At 45.8% G+C, this 21,638-nt stretch overlaps 1 protein-coding gene across 3 annotated transcripts in view; it reads right to left on the reverse strand.

Moving 5' to 3' along the window:
• The window catches only part of Oamb (Octopamine receptor in mushroom bodies), a 508,904-nt gene that overhangs the window by 323,234 nt on the left and 164,032 nt on the right, over positions 1 to 21,638 (reverse strand). For all 3 annotated transcript variants that reach the window (XM_077646921.1, XM_077646919.1, XM_077646920.1), the window contains exon 2: positions 18,915 to 19,023. The gene's annotated coding sequence lies outside the window, so the exon portion shown is untranslated. The remainder of the gene's footprint in view (positions 1 to 18,914; positions 19,024 to 21,638) is intronic.

A 21,638-nucleotide genomic window follows, 5' to 3' on the forward strand; every position in this document is an offset into this window, starting at 1 on the left:
TCGGCGCGTAAAAGACGTGGTCGCATTCAACAGCCATTGAATAAATGCCGGGATATACACCTCACTGAATCCGAAAGGAATTAGAAAGCTGGACGAAGTGGGCACCCTCAGTCTTGCAGTAGAAAAACGATACTGACGGTTTCACTCTCCCAGCTCGACAGTGTTTCGAAGGGGGCGAGCAGCGCACGAGCAAAGCCGCTGCGTGGACGTGGCGATAAAACCGTAAGAAATTGCACGTTAAAACTACGGTGGAAAACGGGAGAACCGTCATTTTTTTCAGTGGCACGCATTGAAGGTATACCGACGCTGCGGAACTACCTACAGTGGTGCGTTTTGTAAGCCTCAGTCATTTTTTCTTTCATTTTACTGCCTTGGTTCCGCTAGTTTCCCGCAGTTTAGTGCGCATTGCAATCAACGGCTCGAAAAGGCAAGCAACGATCAACGGATCCTCTTGTGGCTCAAAAACACATCCAGAAAAAAATGCGTAAGACCCTGACTCCACGCGCCTGGCTCAATACTTTCCTCTTTTCTTCATTTCTTTTCTTTAGCTCTAAGTTCAGAGTCAAGTGACAAAAAAATATATCTAAATAAATTAATGCGTGTTTCCTTTTCCATGTATAGCAGTAGATTGTTGAATAGATTTGCACTTTAGAAAGATGAAATAAGCGAATGAAACGGGGTTATCAAAGCAACCTGGAAATGGTGATCTCCGTGGCGCGCACGCACGCTGGGAGAGAAATTGCGGCAGAGTTTGCGGATGAAAGCCCCAACAATTTGCGAAAATTAGGCTGCAATCGACCCAACAGGCGGGGTCGGTATCCGATTACTTGACTCCCCACCGCCATCGTGTCCCCATACAACAACGGTAGTGCGAAATCTGTACGTGTTTAATGAAAGTCGATGTGTTCCAATAACGATCTGCGAGGGTCTGCAGGAGCCGTAGTAATGAGCGGGCCCTCGAATAAATTACTGGAACAGTCGCGGACACTTGACAAATGTCGTTGCTCAAATTGGGCGCACTGCATGCGTCGCAGTCTCCTTCTTTCTCGCCTCGCGAGCACAGCGAGCATTTCGTTGAGCCAGAAAAAAAAGCGAGCCAGGCCATCGGTAGGCAAGAGCACCGCCGTTGATTGGGCCCTATGCAAGGCTCACACTTCGCCACTTGTGCAAGGTCCGAGGACCGTTAGAAGCCTCGGAGATGACCGACCGGCTCACCACTCGTTCGCCCCAACGGGAGGGGGGTATAGCCGGCAAGACAAATGAAGACTGGGCCCCCGTCCTTCGGACAACCGTCCTTGATTCCTGTGACAAGGGCCGTTGTCTGTGCTTCGTGTACAAAGTTCTTTCCGCAAGGACAGAGCGGTGCCCGTGTTTTTACTTTGAGATGCCCACGATTTTCCCGGCCTTACGCGCAAGAAAAGAACCTAAAAGAGAAACAAATTTTGGGGCACTACATGAGCTCTTCTGACATCAAACTATGAAACTTACAGTTCTTGTTCTTATTCAGGAGACGTCGTAATGTTCCTCCCACTCTCGAAACAAAAAAATAATATACATATAGGAACACACGCGAAACGCTGGGTGCATCTGCTGCAAAAAGGAATTCTCGCCGATCGCCCACAGAAGCCGCTTGTATTCTAATGAAGACTGTCTTCTTCGCTTATTACATCTTCCTCCTCCTCCAAGCTCACTTCGAACCTCTCCTCTTACCTTGGAAGCCATGCATGCTGTGAGCGCTATGCGGGACGAAAGTGTTTGCCCAATGTTTTCCTTTCCGACGTTTGATAATCGTGGTAAATGGAACGCACAAACTATGCTTAATAAGGATTTTCAATGGCACTGCAGTCGCGACCGAGGAAAGCAAGTGAGTTCGCTTTTAAACTCTTTAAGCGATGTGAGAACACGATGGAGGTGTCCGAAGATCGGCTCCCATTTGCAATCAAGGTCGCGGTATGCTGCAGGCATTATACGTACATTCGTCATGTGCGTTGTTGGTAAGTAAGTATACTGCTGGAAAACAACTATGGCACCTGCCTGAAACCAGCCACGGCGACAGAACAAACAGATCCCATTTCGCAGATGAGCCGTGTTGTCCCGAAGACGGCCGATGAACCATTGTGACGTCGTCTGTCAAGAACAGAGTACGCTTATTTAATTTGTGTGAGACACGAAGATCCATAAAAAATTAAATAACATGACGTTCCGGAGCCTACTCGGTTCATTCATCAGTTGCGACTGCGGGTGAGTTGCAGCCTTACCTTTTTTAATCCCTCGTATAGTCAGCCGCCGGGTGATAGTCAACAGCAAAAGGTTATCGTTGAGTGTACTGTCAATAGTTGCCTTTTAACATTTGAGAAAATGTTTGGGTGAATAGTGTGAACATTTCCAAGTTCTTAACCTGTAAGTGTAATGAAGAATGATAATAAAATAAAGATTAACAAAACTTATATTCACTGATTAGGGGTTCTATGAACACTGAAAATACTGACTTTTTTTTTGAAATCAGAAAAGTTGCCATTTTAAGGCATTTTTTTTTCAGGAAAAAGCGTGAAGCAATAATTTTAAAGCAGTACATTTATATTTAGCGCTCGTCCCTGTCTGTTCCTTCTGTGTCCGTGTTGTTTTAACGCTTCCGAAAAATGACAAACGTGCACCAACTAGGCCGATCCGCCACTCTACTATATTTAAAGCCGTCGCGCCCGGTTGTATTCAGGTATAGGCGACAGACTTCACTCTTTCGCGCACACAGCAGCTTCCGCTGGCGTTTTACAGAAGCTGAGGTATTGGTCCCAATCCCGATTCACCAGTCGGGCATAACCCGTCAAAACTGTCTACCCGCAGGAAAGCGGCTTGTTCATTCGCCGCCAGTGACTTCATCCAGCGATCCGACCCAAGCATACTCACGACTGCGTCTACGCTGAGAGCTTGGCACTAAGCTCATCGGAAGCGACAGGCGGCGCCTTCATCATGGGCGGTTGCCACACAGGGCAGCACGTCTGAGGACACACACGCAAACGCTTTGGCTTGGCCATTTCGAAGTGTTTTTTTTTCCTCCCAGGGCTGGGCATGCCGCTGTGAGATATCGCATATCACTGCAGCACCGTTGATTTTATGAACTCTTCTCGTATTTCTCCTTTTTTTTTCCTTGCGTGCTATACCTTACGCGACGCGTCTGACTTCCCGTCGGTCCTAATGCAGCACTCAGTATGTGCCTCTGAGCGGAAGCGCAGGGGATAAGACAGTCAGCTGCCGCCCTCAAGCCCGTGAGTCCAGGCATCGGGCGCTGCGGTCGCTGCTGGAGAGGGATTAAATCACGAAACAGTCGGACGCCAATATTTTGGCCGAATGTATATGTATAAGTCTCATAATGACTACTTAAATGTTTTTTCTCTCCCCTACGTCATTTCTCAGCCATGGGCAGCCTGATGATTCAGATGTACCTTCAGGGTACTGTAAATACTCTGGAGATATTTGAGAATAGGGTGCTGTAAATAAATAGACAGTGAATAGATGCTACGGGGTCTCTTGTGCAAACCAATGGCCCGTAGAGAGATTCCAGTGAACTTGGGTGAGGTGATGAAAGAAACTTGTCACCTTTACTATCGCGTATACTATGCAGATAAATACTCTGTGTTTTTTATTATAGCGCATACGAGAAGGGGGACTGGGGTTTACAGCTTCCGCCGTCACTTCCACATTCCGGCGAAGTACAATAGTACTTAGGAAAATAAATATTTCTTTATAATCAATTAAATAACCACTGCATGCTCTGCACCTACTTCATGTTCTGTGACAAGTGTCCGAAATGAAACAATGAAATGAACAATGCTTCACGTCTGCCTTGCCGAAGCGGCACTTAGTAATTTAATGAATGAGAAGGGGTAGAGTATCTCCCCAAATCTTCTGAAAACCTGTATACTGTGGCTGGGTAGCGAGGTAGCGCTACAGCAAATTTTCCTCTGACAAAACGCATGCCGTTAAACTTTGTCTGCGGAGAGTATTTTGCACATACAAGCATTGAACATTGAAGTATACAAGCATTGCAATAGATTTTCGCGTTTTTATTAGCATTACTCTATAATGTGAGAAACGGCAGTGGCGAAACATACTTCATAATTAGATTGTTGGGTAAAACTCTGTGAACACAAACCTAAGTGGTGGCTAGGCATGTTATCCTATAGTTGAAGCATGGAGGATGTCCAGCACCAGGGCGAGCAAAGCCAACTGAATCGTAACATTACTTACTCTGGCAGATTTCACAAGGGTCACAAGAACTGACCTTATTCAATACCTTCACAGTCCTTATGCTGTTGCTTGCAAAATGCGGTGGCCATTTCGTCTGCCAATGCCTAGGGAGCATTTTTTTTGTTTCTTTTTTTATTCGGGCACGCATCATAAAGCGACGAAAATGTCATATCCCTGCAGCGGTGTAGTATCATTAATCGTATAATCATTAAAATAAATAATCATTATTTATCAAATCACGATAATTATTACATCAATTACTAACATTATTCATGCGCATGTTGCACATGATGTTCAATTTATGTGAAGAGGGTGTGGATAAGTAGCGAAAAGAAAATGCTGAAATCCCTTTTGCTATGTATTCTTTGCAATAGTAAAGAAAAATGTTTTGGGTGATTCTATAGCACGTTGGATTAACGGCGGGCTCCACCTTTCATTTTCGGATTCATCTTTGGGCTGTGGCGCTGGGTGCGTTGCACTAATCTCTGCCATATTCCCTTTTAGTGACTGCTGGCGTTGCACTGAAGACGACTGCAAAGCAATCACAGCAATCTAAAAGAGAAATGGTTAAGACAATGCTATCATAGTTATTAATGACCTCAGCTGCTGGTAGCCTCTGACTGCTTATATTAACAGATAATATGCATTAAGAAATCTGAGCAAAGCGCACTACATTTGAGCTGCATTGACTACATCAATTGGGAATTCTGCTCGCGATAATTACATGCACGTATATTTACGTTGACTAAAAATCTTCCAGTATCCAGTAATATCTATGTTTAAATGAAGAGGAGGAGCCACCGAAAACAACGATTTATTCCTTCACCTGGAAAGTCCGGGAGAGCAACGTTATGCTGAGTTATGCCTGCGCGCTTTGTATCGCCTCCAGGTATGAAACACCAACGCCTTGTATTCTTCATTTTATGCAGCAAACTGCGCCTTCCGCGGGCGTGGGTACACGTCGCGCCAAGAACCACCTGCGCGAACTGCCGAGCAGCACGCGCAGTATGGCCAAAAACCATGGCTACTGGGCCAGACTAAACCAACTTTGTGGCGCGGTCGGCGCGGTTGGCGCGGTCCGTGCGTCTTAAGGCGTATACGAGTCGCCGATCCGGAACAAGTTTCCTTGCTACGTGCAACCAAACAGCGTGTTTCAATGGACGATTTATATATATTATAATTGGTTTTGGGGGGAAAGGAAATGGCGCAGTATCTGTCTCATATATCGTATCATATTTGGATTCAAATCCTGAGTTCTGATTGGACCGCGACGGTTCCGTTGATCCTGTACGAATTCGAAGAGCCGCTCTGGATCTCCGATCAGCGCCCCAGTTTCCCGCCAGTGATCTCGCGCAGCTCAATCGGGTCATGCGCGGCGGAAGGACAGCTCTGCGGTCTTCACACCTTCCCATTATATCCACCCAAAGGCCACGTAGAGGAAGGGCACAGCAGCTAAATCAAAACAAGCTGAAGAGTGAAATTGTTTTGCATTGATTCGTTATTCGTGCTATTTACGTCGATTAATCTTTTGGTGCAGCGCATCGAGGGCAGCTTCACTAGTGGCCGGGCAGAAGCAACGTTTATGCATATTGCGAAAACACCGGCTAGAGATGCTAGCTGGACCGTCACAACTTTGTCTTCTGAATGCGGAAGCATGCTGTAAAAAGGTTGTAGTGGCGGCTTCGGCAAGCGCTAGAGCTGAACAATTTAAAACAAACTATTTTTAAGTGAAAACAAATATTTTTCCACCAAAATAGCACGTTCAGGCCTCAAGACAGGTAATTTTGTAGTGTTGCAGCCCGAAATGCAAGAGGCTAACTTTCTACAGGGATGTGCAAAACTTCGCGCAAAATATCATTATTGATGAAAACTGCAAGATCAAAATGCCAGGACTTGTCAGACAAGCACCCGAAGAGTTGTGGAACCAGTTTATGCATTTAAGATGCAGATTATGCTTGAACTTGCGAGAATAAAAGTGACGTTGATACCGGTGACAAAATTGTTCTGCATAAAAATGGTCGTCGACATGCTACCCCACTCTTTATTTCGCGGAATAATATTTACTGCGTTCGCTGTACGGCTTACAAAACTATCTTATTTGCAACATGAAGGATATGCTAAATTCACCTGAAACAAAGAAATAAGTGCTAGCTGCAGTACTCTCTCAGTGAAAGCTGTGGGTTCCCTTTGTACAGAACCGTGTACGAAGCATCTAAAAGGTTTAAGTAAATTGTCCTAAATTTTCTCGTTCTCAATCAGCCCATCTCGTTGAGGAATATCGTATACACGAGTGTAGAAGCTGCTCCCTCAACTTGGGAGCCGATATATGAAACAAAAGGAACAAAAAATGAGCTGCAAAAAGAGTGTATTTTCCTTGAGCGGCACGATCCGCTGTGAGCTACCTGGCGGCGACAGCTGCCTGCGACACACGCCGACCTTGCACGCGGTCTGGCCATGCCGGTGACGCGTCGTTCCGTTCAGACTCCGCCAAGAACCGCTATCACATGGAAGCTTCGCCGCTATGCAGCCCTACCTCAGAGCTGCTCAACTCGCTTTATGTGCAAGCCGTTCGCATAAGTGGACAAAAACAAAATCACAATGTTCGCCTGCTGCGCAAAATCCTTGATGAGGTGCACCCATGCTAGTGGCACTCTTCTCCGCGCCACGCGCCGGACTGGCGGCGTGCTCCACGCTCGGTTCCACTATGTCGAGCGACTATACTTATACCACCACCACTGCCCATGAAAGGTCTAACTTTCTTTCCACTTTGCCATCATCACGATGACCTTGCATTAAAGTGAACGCAAAACTTATTTCAGCAACACCTTCGGCAGAAAAAGCGCGCTTTGGAAAAGTAGGCCAGGAGAGAGCCGCCTCGCGCTGTTCCCAGCTGTCGTCTAAAGCGTCATTACGGTTAGTCGAAAGCCGAATTGCATTTTCATACGCACATGGCTGCGCCTTGTTTCTTATTCGGTATAACAGGGGTTGCCAGCCTTTCTTATTGTGGGCGGTTCCTGCTAGTCATCGTATCATCATCCAGACATTCTTATTGTTGTTGATGCGAAGGAAGAAAATGGGGGGTGGGTGAAAACTTTAATGGATACAGGGGAGTGTAGGACACGCGCATTCATTAAGTGCTGGAGCCATCTCTTTTCCTGGCGTGCGCCTCTTTCCGCATTATAAAGTTGTTCTCAAAGATTGGCGATACCCTGAGGGAGATTCTACGCCATTTCTGACTTTTCAGGAAGGCTTACGCCCCTGTCTGGAACTGTCCTAGTCATGATTAAGTAGAGCTCTACCAACAGGCCCGGCCATTGTGGTGCTGAAGACCATGAAATGCGTGTGTCACAGTGGCCACCGCCGAGTTGCTCTCTTTAAATTAGAGGAGTCAAAAGTGTACCCTATTCAAGGACACCTCAAAAAACACACACACGCGCTCACACGCACGCACGCACGCACTCACACACAAAGAAACGAAAGGAAGAAAGTGGAAGCATTTCATACATTTTTTCTTTTTTTTTTGCAGAATATGAGTGCATACTTCGCTGTGCTGGTGAGCAATCCAGCCCTAGCGGAGAGTTCGAAAAACCTGTACAGAAAGCAAAATGGCTATAAAATTGCCGCTTGCGATATTACGCCGCAAGGCCCCCTCCTGTCTTGTTCAAGTCCTCCAAGTCGTCGGATCTGGGAGCTGTAAACGGGTGAGTTGGAGCACGACTCACCGCACTTTAGGGGAACGACACGGGTTACATGTACGAGAAACCTTATTGAGTCCTCCCAACGTCATCCAGACGCTTTTAGTGCCGTAAATCATCGCCCTGTTTTCTCAGCGCTCAGGATATACGACCCGAGGTCTTTGCTTGCTTCAGAGACAGGCAAGCACAGTAGCCCCCAAACGCTGACAGCTTTAGCTCTGCGCCGTCTTCTGATATCAAGGAGCTCTAAAAGTGCAACGTCTTAAAAGTCAGGAACGATCGATTCTGTGCATACAAAGCGTTACGGCTTTCACTGTTTGGTTCAGAAGCTTTTAGTGGTGAAACGGGGGTAGCTTATCTGCTAACACGACCCACGTAAATCGTGATGTGCAGGCCCCTTGTCCTCTTCGCTGGCGTCGATTATAACTTTTGTTTATGTGTGTGGGCATGTAACATCCCTGTTTATCTGTTTTGAACAACGTACGTGACAAGTGTTTATGGTAGCGACTTATATTTCAGAGTATGAACACTATTTTTTGTTTGGTTTTTCTTGTTGAGAAAGGAGTATAGATTGATAGAACCAAAGTTTTGCAGCACCACAGTGCTTTTTCCTTTTCTTCTTGTAAGCAAAAATACACGAGAGCATCTCCTTGTCTGTCTGCATTGTTTCTTGGTATGACAAAGATAAACAAGCCGTAAATTTGCACAGAGCTCGTTTTTTATTTCCGCGTCATGTTTTGCGCACGTCTTGTTTGTTACAGCTTGCAGAGGGAGAGACTGAGAGAAATCATATATATTTCAAGGAAAAATCAAAGTGTTGATGAAGCGTAAACTTTAGCATCAAAAGTGCAGTGATAAATCAATTCACTCGAAGCAGTTTTGCTTCAGAGAAAATTTTGTTAGTTCACCTGGACCACGTCTCTGACGAGGTGTTTCGAAGGAGTTCCTTCTTTCGACTTGCTCCTTTGTGATACCCTGGAGCGCTCGCTTCCTGCAAGCTCACCAGCGTCCCCAGAGTTGCTCCTCAAAAGTTTCCTGTTAGTGACACGCCTGCAGGCCCCAGAGAGAAGACCCAGCGGCCACCGTGAAGTCTCGTGAAAAGTGGCGCTAAGCGCCCCACGCTTTCAAGGTAGTTTTGACAGGTTAAATTGAAATCATGTTCAAAATATCAACTTCTGTTACAATTGTAAGCTTAGTAGCGTGTCATAAATTTTCAAAGCCCGTGCACTGTCCGGTGCCAATGCGGGTTAAAGAACCCAAGGTGGTCGAAATTTCCGGAGCCCTTCACTACGACATCCACTACGACATACATCATAGCCTGAGTCGCTTTGGGACTTTAATCCCCGTAAACCGTAAATTATACATTTTCAAGACATGTAATAAATTCCTCACGTTAATACAAAGATAAGAGCGCCGTAAAACGATTGCCCATGGATATGAAACCAGCTCAGACCCCTGGCGGTTAGGCACTTATCGCCGATTTATGACATACAGTGTAAATCGGAAAGAATTAAAACGCTCCACGAAAGCAAATCAGGAACGAGAGAAGGAGAACCACGAGAGCAATACGCAGCCCGTTTTTGTCGATGCATGGCGCCACCCGAACGAAAAGGTGATCATCCTTACTGTGCACTGAGGTGTAGCTCACCTGTGACTGTATAGAAGCACAGATTAATTATTCTGTCTATTAACATACACGTGCGCAAATTTTGACTCTTACACTATGAGCACAATACTCCTCTAGGTCGTTTATGCATGTTTTCAAGTCACGGTCACCAAAGCACCGTTTGGCGCAGCTATATTAAAATTGGAGAGAAAAGCTACAAAGTGACAGCGCGCAGATGAACTGTGCAACCTTGTCAGCTGATCATAATTTTTTGCTCGCTTTTCTTTTCAACAGATGACGTAAGCCGGGGAAGTGAAACACAGGAAATAAAACGCATCAAAGAATCCCCCTGAGGGACTTCTGAGAAGGAAAAAAATATATTTCGAGACGCTGAAGCTGTGGCAAGCACCAGCAAGACAGGTGTCATTTTGATTGCTAGAGGGGATAAGAGTACAGAATCATGGACACTAGCTTTCTTTTCGGAGGTAACAATCCAAAGTGCATAAGTGGAAAAAGAGCAAGGATACGCTTAAATACACATGCAAGATTACAGGCATCCAAATCACGGCAGCTTAGACTCAAGGTTTGGTCGCACTTTTTCTATTCTGAACTATTTTTTCCAGTCATAAAAATCCCTGTATTTCCAATGTTAAATGCTTAAGCGTAAGTAAGTTCAAAATGTTTTGATGAGAAGTCGTCCTGAGGGACTCCGAGAACAATTTTGGGAACAAGTACGCCTGAAGTTTTGAATCTGTAATTTCCGAGCAAAAAACACGTGGCACTTAGCGGCCGCTTTAAAGGGACTTAGGGAAATTCATTACATATGTGGGTTTGCTTCTAGTAGCATTTTGAGTGGAATCCTTGGAAATGCCGCTTCACAGAAGCAGCATCCTCGCTATAGAAACGCAGTGCAGCCACAACGTGATCGATACTGTAATCAGGAGACTGCATGGAAGTCTCGCTCTGTGCGAGTTAATAACCGACTTCAGAGCTATCCTGCGCCAAATGCTTCCGGGAAGCAACCTGTTAGAGAAGAAGGCAAAGAAGAAATACGACTATTGGTCTATAAAATTATAGAGAGAGGTGAGGCGGCTTTATAAAGAAAGCATGCGGTGCCTGGACTCCATGCGATGACAACCTTAATTTTTAATGGAGCGCCACTATAGTAGACGTGACTATAGTGGCCCAAAAAATGTCTCCCGGATAGCGTTAAGGACAAGAGCTGTCGATGCATTTTAGCTTTTTTAACTTTTGTAGGTTTATTAATAGTTTTAAAGAATGAAGTGTTTTTTTTTTCATTTTGAGCTATCTCGCAGCAGTTCGGTCAAGAAACTTCGCTGAGCACACAGCGAAAATTGTCGTAACGGGCTCTGCCAGTCGCCAAAACGGGCCCAAAAATAAAGGCTTAAAGGTGTTGCCACTGCGTAAATTTCTATTCCGCTCGTAAATTTAACGGACGCTATATTCACCAGAAATAGTAGATTGTGGTGGTTGAAATGAACTGGTGTATTTACGCTAATTGGTATTGGACGTATTTCAGCGGAAGCCGCTCGCGACACTCTGTCACACAGGGCGCGCCCATGCATCGCATGACCATCTAGCTAGCGTTGCCGAGCGTTGCATCGGGCGAGTAAAGGAAGGCTAGCGCCGCGTCGGAGGCGCTACCCTAGCGGAGGCCACGAGCTGGACGCTCGCCAGTGCGCTGCCGGAACGGTCAAAGTGTCAGCCAGTGAAGACTACAACGGAGCTCTCGAACAGTACAAATGGGAAGCGAATGTGTTGGATACGATTTTCTGCAAGTAGTGCTGCCACTAGGCGAGCCTACGGGTGACGTATAAGCATGCGCACGTCGCAAATACCAAATACCGAAAACCAGAGGGACGCTGATAACGCTTACAGGGTTTCATAAGGCGCAACAAATCTCTCAACCACAAAGCAGTTCATGCTCTGGCCCCTCTCTCCAAGAACGACTAACATCTTTTCGGTACTGAGCTTTCGTTTTCCATGTTTTCATCCGTGTAAAAAAAATTATAACCTTTCTCTAGCGTTTCGTACCATGTTATTCTTTTCCCTTTCTAGTCACGCTTGAGTGTAGGCTATGTTGTTTTTGCCTCTTCGTAGTACTTCCTGTGCAACGTTGTTTGCTTTTAACGCTAAACTAAAAAGTACCCGCCATTATAAATTATGACGCCCTCAGGCCAAGTGGATGACCACAAATTTAGAAACAAACTAGAAGTTCATATTAAAACGAAAGCATTTCGAAGTTCTTTTCATTTGCTGCTTTTCTTAGGCACGTTCCGGTTAAATCACGGCATTTCTCTGGTAAATTGTTTCCTAAGTACCTGCGAGGCAAGCGTGCCTGTGGAAGCTGCCTGGCCAAATGATAAATTCGTGCCAGTGGCATGGTGAAGTGCGTTATCGTCCATAAGACAGTCTCCCAGAAAACCGAAAACCACGTCATTCACAGGTCGTGCGAACACTTCTTTTCAAAAGAACAGGGCGCGACTTATGCTCGTTCCTACCGTACAATGGCGGCAGCAGCAATTTAATCCGAAATGTGTTTTAAAATGGTCATGTCAAGTCACAACCGTTCACTGACTGCTTTTCATGACCAGAAATCTAAATCACTAGCACCGACGCTTGGAAACACTAGCGGCACGCAAGAACGTGTCAGGTTCAAAGAATGTTTGAAAGGACGCTTCAGTGCGAGATCAGAGGTCAATTTTGACTCGATTCTAATTTAAACATTTTGCGTTATTTTCTGGTAGAACAGTTCATAATTAGGTTACGACATGTGCAATGAAGTGGAAAACGGACGATTCCTCTGTATTTGGTTCGTATTTTCCCCGTATCTTGGATTCAAGGCAATCAAAAGTCCAGCAGTGCTGATGCGAGCGGTGTATTTCTTACATGGTCTCTATGGACGCTTCAAATCGCGAGAACATGAGCGCAGCCGTGACTGGCAGGTCACGTTCTAACTGGCCACTCGTGAGCCGTGTTTACATTAGTACTACAGTAGCGCATCGCATGCGTATCTCGCGGAGCCGATACGCTACTATTTACATGTACCGCATGATGTCTGGCGGGGCGCGTTGACCCCTCGCCCGTTGCACGTGGCGTATGGGTCCAGCCACTCTCATATTGAGCGCAGTCTGCTTTGTTATCCGGCTCAGGGAGTATTGTACAGCCACCACAGGGAGGAGGGGCACCACCAAACCTGTTTCCATTCAGCGCGGAAGTCGACTTGCACTCGGGAAAGGAAAACAGTAGCACCGAAAAAACACACACACAGCAGAAGAACGACATAGGACAGTGCGAGACAGTGTACGACACTGTGTGTGACGGCGTAGGACAGTGTATGTGTGCTTTTCGGCGCTACTGTTTTCTTTTCTCGAGTACAATGAACCATCTGGCCGAAATAGAATTTCTTCTAAACTAAGTCGCGTTGCCTTTCTCGATCAACCCCCGTTTGGCGCATTGATGTGACGCACTTTCCTAGCGCATTATCGCCGTTTACAAGAATGCCATGCGCTAGAAAATTGATGCGACGCGATACGCCAGTTGTCGTATTCATGTAAAAACGGCTATGATATCGTCGGTGGGTCGCATCTGTGAGCTCTGGAGCGCTCTGAGATACAAACGTGCATTCGGCTGGTAGAAATCGAGCGCTCTGACTAAATTTCGCTGGCTCCTTTGGAGCACTAGTATTTCGTTCAAAGTGTCGTGAGGCGCTCCAAATTTCTTATCGTAGCATTTGAGGCGCTCTCGGTCACGTGAGAACTTCTAATCAATCCTATCGCGGCGCCTGCACGGCGGTGATATACGACGGAGAGGTCGGTGGTGGAAGGCGGCGAAGTGGCTCTGTTGCTATTTTTTGATGTTGCACTCGAGTTCTGCGCAAGCTTAAAGCCAACGAAGTTCAAAAGTTTATGCCGGTGTCTCAGACCGCTTCTTTGCTGTGGGTAGCAGCCCACCTTGCTAACATAGGTGACCGCGTCAGTGGCGCTTACAAGCATGGAAAAGGCTTAGCGCAGGGTCCAGCCGCGGGACTGAGCCCTGTGGTGTATATGCCTGCATTTTTGACGAGACATCTTTTGCGGCTCCTTTATTTTGACGGTGAAAATTCAGTAGACGTGCTCATTAGAGCGTCAAGTGCAGAAAATATGCATGCGCGCAGCGAAAGTGCAATGTTCTTGCGGCTTATGTGGCACAGTCACCTGACGAACTGAGTGAAGACCACGCTGACCAAGATCAAAAGTCATATCGCGCTGCTGATCAATCAGCGAGTGCTCCCAGGATAGAATATGGATGTGCTTTGACGGAAAAGTACACAGCGGGATAAAGAAAGTACGTGAATGTTGCTACCAGTCGGTGCCAAGAAAGGCTTTTTGTGTATTGTTTACGTCAATTGAGCGCTCTGAAAGCGCCTTGCATATTCGGCTTGACGAAACCTCCTCTGACTCGGATTCAGAGCTCATCCCGATCTGCGCGCTCGGAGCTACAGGGTCAAAGCCGCAGGTACCACCAGGTCAACCTTTGCCAACTGGAAAGCCCAGTTCATTCATGCGTCCATTGGTTCATCCAACTGCACCGAATGTATCCATGTAAACACTTGCATATATGGATACGCAAGGCATATCTAATGTGGTTCATAAAATAAGACCTGTCAGCAGCTTAACCTACTAAATTGCACTCACCCTTTGTGTTATCATTACGGTCGAAATAAATGAAATAACTAGGATCAATGGACAAGTGAGAGTCCCATGAAGAGAGATATAAGCGGGAGCAAGCAGGTCCGAGTTACGTACTGCCATTACAGGAATTATGGAGCACTGATAATGTGATTACAGTGTGCAAATTGCGCATGAATGCCTGTCTTAGTGCTTCGTCGTCCTCTGTCGAAAGCAGGCAATGACACAAAAAAGTATTATGGAGCAGGTGCTTTAAAAAATAAGCGCTCCGTATTATCTTATGGAGTGGGTGTGTGCATTACTTTTATGGTGGTCTTCCGTCTGCATTTTACCCAGCTTGTATTATTCGCACAACACCCATCATTTTTACGGCAGTCGGAGAAAAAACAAGAGAACTGTGTAAGAAATACTACAAAACGCTTCGTAGTATTGTCATAACGAAAGATTTGTCTTTTGTTTTGTAATGATTTCTAAAGTACTGTGGTGCTTTTCGGTTGTTTGTAGTAATTTCCAAGTATACTAACTACACAAAAGTTTGTTGTTGCAAGTTCATGGCCAGAAGCATTAGAGAAAATCTGACGTGACGACAGAAGATTTGTCGTGTTTATCGAATGGGACGTTTTACAGATTGCGGGAGGCCTCCGGCAACAATTTAGCAGCAGCTTTTGCCTTTAAAGGAAGATTTTTTTTACAGTTAAGTAGAACCAACGCGACATTCAAAATCCCAACCTCGTAGAATCATAAAGAGGTTATTGTACTGAAAACTCGGATCTAGCGAAGTGCTCAAAAACACCGCGCAGCTTTGTATACTATTACCAAAGTAGAATAAAAGAAGACCGGCGCATGATAAAATAAATTTTGAATGATTTTTTTTTTCATTTGACAAAGAGGCAGTGATCAACATGCAGGCTTATAGTTCAAATACGAACTTCAGAGAATCTGGCGCTACAGTGCCAGTCTCGGCGCACTTACGAACACACCATTTGAGTTCCGATTACATTCTTCAGCCGTCGAAGGTTAGACTTGCATGCCGCGGTATAGAACGCACTGTAGGCAAGGATAAGCAACCCCTCAACAACGTTAGCGCTCGCTTCCTAGCAAAAGTTCGTTGTGTGCAACGACACTAAAACCACAGCAGTGCCAATAAGGGTTGTGATTTGGGACTGAACATCAGGTGGCCTACAGGCACCGTAAGAACGCATTCCTTTTTTTGTGTGTGTGACTTCCATCAACTGCGACTGTTAAACATATCTGATGCCATTTCACAAAAGCGCCCTATCTGATTGTCGGCTACCATTGGCGACGTTTACGTATGCCATTTTCCAGTCTCGCTGATTGGCTCGCAACGCGATTTAGGACCACAGAAGTATTGCAGGTGTATGAGTATGGCGTGTAGTGAATAATGTAACATTATTACACTGATGACGCCAAAGCAACACTGTTTTAATAACACCGAAGAGTACAGATAATCACTGAGAAAAGATCACATTCTTTTGATAAACCAGCACATTCGACTGCTGCGCCATTTGCATTTTCGGAACACCGCATAATGTACACATTGGCGCTTTAATGTGCGCACAGAAATAGAAATTCTGCTAAAGACCGCATTCTTAATGCGTCACACCGGACATAGTTAGCTTTTTTGTGAGCCCACTTCTAAGATGCATTATTGGTCGTCCTTTCCACAACTCAGAATTCGTTAAGAACGAAGCTGTTTATTTGCTCGATGGCTTTGCTCGCAGATTAGACGGGAGCCCACCGGGTGACGTATGCTCTACCAACATGAGGACGACTTCCGGCTAGCCCCACGGCCGGCGCCAACTGCCCGGGCTCAGATGACGCACATTAGCTTATCGGTCAGCCGCGGAATTACGAACGACCGTTTTACAGCGGCTAAATGCGTGCCACCTACACAAAGGAGCTCTTCTCGCCCGCCGCTTCCCGGAATAATTGTGCGAACGGCGTAATCACCGAGCACCACAACTGGATCAAAGCTAGCTTCCGGGCTTAACGCGATAAGAATGGAGTCCGTGCTATGAGTTAGACGACCCATACCACGCAAGAATATGGGGAAAGGGGTCATTCGTTATTATCAACGGACTCAGCTAGCAGTGCTTACGCGTATAGAGCGTCGGCGGCTTCGCCTTTGCCACCAAAGAAGGCCCTAAAGAGTGGCTATCTCGGTCGAGCGCAAGCTTCGACATGCTGGTTGTTTGTTGACAACACCATAGAGGGAGGTTTTTCATCATAGCCACTAGCCATCTTTTCAGTGCCGGTTAAAGCACAGCTGCTAGCCGTCACTAGTCGTCTTTTGCATTGTCGCTTGAGACAAAACGAACTTCTTGCTCATGAAAGGGAGATAAGCTACACACAGACTGGCGTGTGCCTCAGAAACAAAAAAAAAACGTATCTGTTAACTGAATTTGCCTGGCCTTTAATGTGTGAACGTTACAAGGAAAAAAAAAACTGCTTTATTGATCGGTGCGCATGGAACGCTCAGTCGCAATAGACAACAGTGAGACAGCAGTGGCGCTGTCTAATTACGAAGTATTCTAACGCTCAAATAGCAGCTCTGCGAGTTTGCTCAGCGATTATCGACGCCCGCTCTGAGAGCAGCATGCGAGTTTTAGGGCCACCTCAACCGTGGCCAGCGAGGGAGAGTTGCCGAGCACATTCTTCTCTCTCTCTCACCAGGCCTCACTGCAAGCAAGAACACTACAGGGAGAGGGACATGCCTCCTCGCAAGGCGCAACCTCGACACTGGCGGACGCATCCGACAGTGCTTCCGCTTCGGCAAATGTCATGGCGGTCTCCAAACTTTTGACAAAGACTGCACATGCGAATGGGGGTAGCGTATGCACGCTCTGCGTGTGGATATATGAGATCGAAAACTCAAATTATCATAGACGGAAGAAACAAAGAGCACGGTAAGATCATGTCATGTGCAGTTTTTCTCGGCAGTTTTTGCTAGAAATCTTCCGGCAGTTTAATTTCTTTTTTTCTTTTTACCCAAAGTGTCGCCACGGTGAAGTATTTGGCGGCCAGTGGTCACAAACCTACAGGGCAGTAGAAGCAATATTTTCTGTTCTGCAGCAAAGGCAGGTCATTGGGATTAGCAAGGACAGTAAATGACGAAACAGCTTGGTATTTAACAAACGTCGCATATCCGGCCAAACGTTTAACCCAAAACCTCACTTTAAAGCGGACTCTGCTCCCTCTCACAACTTGTTGGCAGTCGAGTGTAAGAAGCTGTATGCGCGAGGCTGCGGGATTTTCGCGAGGGTGCGCGAGAACAGCACACCTGTGGAAGCCTTCGCCTCGCGGTAGCAGCCTCCACTCCTCAGTGAGAGACGGAAACACAACTGCGTTTTGTTGTGCAACCGCAACAGGTGTCGCCGCTTGAAAGGAATGTCTAGCTTTCAGAACGCTAGGACGAAATGTTAGGTTCTACAAGGACAGATGAGTGGATTGCGGAGTTTTAGGATGCGCTCAACCAAAGCTTACGCGAAAAGGAGGAGCTGCCGCAAATACGAACCTGGCGCGCCAGCGCTCAGCAATCATTATTTTTCTCCTAGCTGGGCAGCTATACACGGCGCTCAACGTTTTTATGAGGTGAAGATAGAGAGCCGCCATAATCTGCACTACCTTAACCTAAGCTGCCAATGCATCGCAGCCAAGGACGTTGCGCTGGGAAAAGCAGACTACAGAAGTGGCTCAGTGCCGGCGTTACACAAGAGTGCTTTTTCATTTAATCCTACAGCAGTGTTAGCATCCACCGCATCGACTAGTCTTTACCTAATAATAAGGTGCCACCACTGGACCCAGTGACAAAGTGCAGAAACAATCAGAGAGTAATAAGTCTCCAATATTATTTCCATCCTGTACTTCCTAAGAATATATGTTACCTACTATATTCTGCATTTGCTGTTCGTCCGCCAAATCCAGTGTGGGCCCCCGACACCCGCGGTTTCGTAACCCAGCTTAACATGGTTAACCCTGTGAGGGACTTCCTTCTGGTAAACTTTGTCGGCGTATTATGTTGTAACTGAAAAATACTATATTTCTCACTTCCCCCTTCTCTACTGTAGAAAACCAGTGCTGTCCAATTGGGCCTGTGCGTCTGATAGACGGGGGTTCATGTGTGCCGGCTCTCCAGAAAGTGCGAACTCTGGCCACATGGCTAGGCGGTCCTAGTCATGTGGAACAAAGGAACAAAGGGAGGGGAATTTTTAATTTTTTTTTCGTGGAGAAGGATTTAGATGCGTGAATGGGGGAGCGAAAAAGATATTTTTTTAAAATAAAATGGATAAAACTCTCCGGGTGGAACCCCTGTAGGCCTGGTTCCCAATGATGGCGGCGACCAGGGGCTTTGATACATTTGTGTATTGGATACGTTTGGGTACGGTATTGAAGAGGGGTTGACGTGAGGCGAAAGCGGCATCGTTTCTGCAGGATCAATCACACATCAAGATGGATGGCTACGATATCGCTGGTCCTTTTGTCCCGTCGCATTTACATGTGTGCAGTAAAGGTATACGACGAGGGCTCGATTCCGCCATTTATCTTTTCACCACGACAAGTGTCCCTTTTTTTTTGTTAGTGTAGACTTCACGATACTTTCTTTAAGTACCGCATCCCTGTTAGCGTGCACAAGAGAAGCATTGAGAGTGGACTGACCTCATAAGAAAATCTCTGGACTTATTTGGTTCTTGGGAGTACGCAGCGGGACGAACAGCCGTCAGATGTGGGCTGCAGTGCGGGGTGCGCTGAGACCGCTGGGCTGCTCCTGGCAACGAAAATACAATTGAAATGACCGGTTAAACAGACCGTCGGACGAAAGAATAAAGCAGTGGCAACTGAGAGAACAGGAGGAAAACGCGTGTGAAGAGAAGTTTTTTGAAAGAGCAGGAATTCATAATGCGTCAGTGGCTAGAATCAGCTTTCTTCCAATAGGTTTCGTTTTTTTTTATCTGTTTTGTTCGTTTTCTAGAATGTTCTTTCGTCGAAAACTGTACGTCAGGGCTTAACCGTTTTCTTTTTGCTGCTTCTTGAGATACTTTTGAAATGAGGAGGAAACAAACAATTGAAACCATTTTAGGCGCAAGCACACAGGTGCAACGCTACAGCGTTGTACGCGGCTTCCTTCGGCTGAACAATATCAAATCAGATCAACTCAAAGTTTATTTTTCGTAATCTGAAAGGTAACCGGGGCTAAAAGCCGTACAACTGACTGAACAGCTTTACGAAGACCCAGGAAAACACTGAATTGTATGGCAGCAGACGACACAAGTAATAACTAAATTCAAGAGCAGTAATTCAGGTTTTAAACAAGACATACTACATCAGTAGCGCTCAACAGAAAGAAGCATACAAAGGGTTTATCAATAAAGAAAGCAAGAGAACAATTTATAAACAACAGTTTTAACGAAAGAAATTGAGAAACACTTGAATAACAAACAAAGTGACGATACGTTATTGGAAATTTCATTTTATTTTCAGCTGCAAAACATGCAGCCTATAAGGCGCAGACTATACTTGCCCGTTTTTTAGATAATAAATGCGAATAATGTGCCTGTAAAATGTGGCCGTCTCCACTGCAATCAAATCGTAAGAAATCTCCACGAATTCGTGCGTAGTTTTTTGAGAGAATAATAACAGTCCCTCGACCCATAATTTTTAAAACAGTTTCGTATGTTTAACGAGGTGAACTGGGGATAGCAAATGTTTTTGTCCACCTGCTATTATAAGGAAGGCAAGGAGAGAAAGTTCTCACATTCTATGAGTTCGTGGAGTTTATAAACCATCCTGCTTCCTTCAGCCTAGCTGATTCACATTTTGTTCGTTGGAGAATTCGAAGCAGATGCGCTATAAGCAGATTCATCCTCGATTAACAGTATTAAGTTGAAAGTCCATACACTTCCACTTATTTCCTGCTTTGCTCTCTGAGATAGATATGCCCTTTTCACTTGTGTAACAAAGAACTTTCCCACTGTAATAATACAAATTTTGAATATCCGAGATTCAGCATCTAAATGATGGATATTCTGAGACAGACGCTGTCGCCTGCAGCTGCCCCCTATAAATCCCTGACCGATACTATTACATTGCTTTAGGCTATTATAGGTATATGTACCGAGTATCAAGAAGTCTGCCCGTGCATGCTGGTCCGTTTCTGAAAATTTTTACTTTACACAGCCTTGTTCGGAATAATTATTTGTTCACAAGGAACACGGCGGATACTCGCGGTACCAAAAATAAGGGTCAATGAGGTATATGGCTTTCCGCTATTTTTCTTACCAGTGCATACAATTCGATCGCATTCATAAAAAAAAACAACGAATGTCTCACACATCTCGATCTGATTTGTCTAGCAAAGCCACTGCGCAAGAGTCAGCTCCTTAGAACCTTGCTCGGGCTCTACGAGTGAGTAATAGCGACACTAAATCTCGCTTGATTACGCGCGCACAATAAAGAATATCTTCTTATATATCGGCCTCCTCCGTACTGCCGCTATAGAAGAAAAGATCGGGGGGGGGGGGGGGGGCATTTCGAGGGAGTTTAGCAAGCAACGGCGGTGGCAGTTCGTGAATCCCGTGCCTGTATTGCCCGCAAGGGCTGATGTAGCGGGTGTTCACTAGGGCAAAAAATAAATCTCCCAGACGCCTGTGGCCTTATACAGGATTGAGTCAACGCACCGCATTGCTCCACTGACTAAACGCTACGTCACGTAGCTCTCTGCATTTATTTTTACTACCCACAGTAACGAAGTCCCATTCAGTGCGAGCCCAGAGGGCAAGCGCTTCCATAAAACATTGTATTCTATCAAACCCTAGCCGGCACTTCAGTACAACGCAATCCATATACGCAATAGGAGAAACCGATATTGAATGGCGCCCGCTGAATCTTACAAAACTCGCAGCGCACGATGTCTTCGGCCGCAGACTAGAGCGAATAAATGATATATTTTTCATAAATGCAGTAAAACCTGGCGAAAAAAGTAGATAACCAAAGCTTTTCAATATCGTTCCTCGGCGCACTTTCTGGCCGTCGCGCAACTTTGTTCTTCTTGCTCGTATGCGCTGAGGAAAATATATTGAGGGATTTCGTCGCGCCAGGAACTCCGCACCTAATTTAATTCAGCGTAAGTGCTCAGCAGCCGTATCTGAACCCCTTCACCCCGATTTCGTTTCTTGCCTGACTGCCAACCGCTTGTCTGTCTACGAACGCTGTATTACACTCATTCGTTGTCGCACGAGGGCAGCAGAGTTTATTAACCGGCTGCTGTGTTTGGGTTAGGTTAAACAGTTCTCATCAAACACTGCAACGTGAGCAGCTGTTCATGTAGTACTCCAATTATGCGAGCGGTTATGAGCGAAAATTGTGACAGCTTTAACGAATATG

The sequence above is a fragment of the Amblyomma americanum genome, chromosome 1 (assembly GCF_052857255.1).
Source record: "Amblyomma americanum isolate KBUSLIRL-KWMA chromosome 1, ASM5285725v1, whole genome shotgun sequence".
Lineage (NCBI taxonomy): Eukaryota > Metazoa > Arthropoda > Arachnida > Ixodida > Ixodidae > Amblyomma > Amblyomma americanum.